At 36.5% G+C, this 2,614-nt stretch overlaps 1 pseudogene; it reads left to right on the top strand.

Moving 5' to 3' along the window:
- The first annotated feature begins 1,107 nt into the window (after positions 1-1,107).
- Positions 1,108-2,096, top strand: LOC129692651 (olfactory receptor 4A5-like; annotated as a pseudogene).
- The last annotated feature ends 518 nt before the right edge of the window (positions 2,097-2,614 follow it).

Here is a 2,614-nt window from a genome sequence, read left to right as displayed (position 1 = left end):
TGGGCCCAGGTATTTTTGGCTCTATTGTTCTCCTTGTAGAGCTCTTGTCCCCTCCAGGTCTTTCCATCTCCCCCTTCTTCCATAAGATTCCCTGCACTCTTCCTAAAGTTTGGCTATGAGTCTCAGCATCTGCTTCAATATCCTGCTGGGTAGATTTTTTCAGAGGTCCTCTGTAGTAGGATCCTGTCCTGTTCTCTGTCTTCTCCTGCTTCCAATGTACCTATTTCTAATAGTGCACTATCACAGTACTACACAAGTTGCACAGGGATGTTAGGAAATACACAGAATATATTGTAAAATATCTTCTCATAACACTAGCTCAAAATTGGCTCTAAGTAAGTTGTCACAATTAGCTGTAGTGCTACCACTTTTTTGCAGATTAAAAACATAACATTTTATTTGTTTGAAAATTTTATACACTATGATCTGATAATATCTTTCTCCAACCCCTTCTCACCTCCCTACCCACTTAACATTGTATTTCATTTTCTCTCAAAATGTTTTGTTAACCCATTGATTATAGTTTGTGTTACTCAGATACTTTGGAGTGGGGCTTGTGCTATTGTGTAGCAGACCTACTAGGGGTCATAGAATCAAAGAACACTGATTCTCTTCTGGAAGATATCAAATGCCAGTAGCTTCTCAACAAGTGGTAAGATTTCTTGGCCACCTTCTCTTCTTCATGCTGGATTTTGTCTGGACTGATCTTGAGCAGGCCTTGTGCATATTGTGACAATTGCTGTGAGATCCTACATGCAATTCCAGTTTTGTCTGGAAAATACTGTTCCCTTGAAGTTAGCCATCACTCCTGAATCTTACAATCTTTCCATCCCCTCTTCTGAAAATATCCCATAGCCTTGTCAGGGAAAGGTATAATATAAACATATAAAGATAGAAATGTACACTTAGAGATTTAGTAACAGAAATTATGGAGCTCTTTGCAAGAAGAACTGAATAGATGCTTGTTCCATGCTTTTGGCAGGTTCATCATTGTGTACAGTAATATTGAAAATGTGCTTCCTGACTGAATAGATTCATGGCCCTCTTCAGGATTAATAGCAGGTTCTGTGCTGAAGTGTCTTTGAAACAAGACAGGCATATTAATAAATGGGACAGAGTAACAATGTCACAGAATTTGTCCTCCTGGGGCTCACTCAGGATCCTACTGGGCAAAAAGCATTGTTTGCTATGTTTTTGCTCATGTACATTGTGACAATCATGGGCAACCTGCTCATTGTGGTTACAGTTATTGCCAGCCCCTCCTTGGGTTCCCTGGGTTCTTTCTTGCCTTTCTGTCACTCATGGATGCTGTTTATTCCACTGCCAACTTACCCAAATTGCTTAAAGACTTAGTTTGTGATAAAAAGTCCATCTCCTTCACAGCTTGTCTTGTTCAGCTCTTTGTAGAGCACTTATTTGGTGGTGCTGAAGTCTTCCTTCTGGTGGTGATGGCCTATGATCACTATGTGGCCATCTGTAAACCACTGCACTATTTAACCATCATGAATCAACAGGTTTATGTATCACTTTTGGTGGTAGCTTGGGCTGAAGGGCTTGTACATGCTCTGGTTCAAATTCTGTCTGTATATAAACTTCCTTTCTGTGGAACTAATGTCATTGACCACTTTAGCTGTAACATGTACCCTTTATTGGCACTTGCATGCACTGACACTTACTTTATTGGTCTCACTGTAGTTGCCAACAATAAAGCCATGTGTATGGTAGTCTTTGTTCTTCTTCTACTCTCCTACAGAACTATCCTAAGCTCACTTAAGACTCGCAGTCAGGACGGATGGCGAAAAGCCCTGTCTACTTGCAGCTCTCATATCATGTTGGTTGTCCTCTTCTTTGTTCCCTGCATTTTCATGTATGTTAGACCTGTTTCTAACTTCCCTATTGATAAATCTATTTCTGTTTTTTATACAGCTATCACTCCCATGTTGAATCCTTTAATATATACATTGAGAAATTCGGAGGTTAAAAATTCTATGGGAAATATCTGGTGTAAAATGTTAAATATAGATAGAGTAAGATTTTTTTTTCTTGCTGATTGTATTACTAATCAGAAAGAAACAATAATAAATAAAAATTTTTAGTGTGTGTTCCAAGTTCTAAATTGGTAAAACACTTGAAATTGTGAGATGCTTTATACTGTTGTAAAGATAATGGTAAAATACTGATATTAACTGTTTATCTTTTTCTCCTTATGGCACTGAAGTTGAGCATATTCTCACATGTGCAAAGTTGGCATCCCACTTTACCATTTTTTATGAACCACATATTTATGTTTTTTTTCATTTTTCCAATATATTTATTTTCCAATATAATCAGATTTGTGGAGTTCTTTATTAGTCCAGTTACTAGTTATTTATGTTCATGTGTACCACAGTCTTTTCTAGTTGTGTTTTATTATGCTATTATCATTAATCTTAAAAAATATTAACCTTCTAACTTATTTATTGTAAACAAATTTTCATCAAATATCTTTACAAATTTATCAAGAAAATCATATGGTTTTGACATACTATGTGTTATTTTTTATTATTATCATTTATTACAATTTATAAAATTTTGTATCCTGACTATGGCCCCCTCCCTAATCTCCTTCCAATCC

This window comes from Psammomys obesus, unplaced genomic scaffold, assembly GCF_907164565.1.
Source record: "Psammomys obesus unplaced genomic scaffold, mPsaObe1.curated_primary_1811, whole genome shotgun sequence".
NCBI classification, from domain to species: Eukaryota; Metazoa; Chordata; class Mammalia; order Rodentia; family Muridae; genus Psammomys; species Psammomys obesus.
Note: the sequence above shows the minus strand (reverse complement) of the source record. Positions and strands in the feature narration are given on the sequence as shown.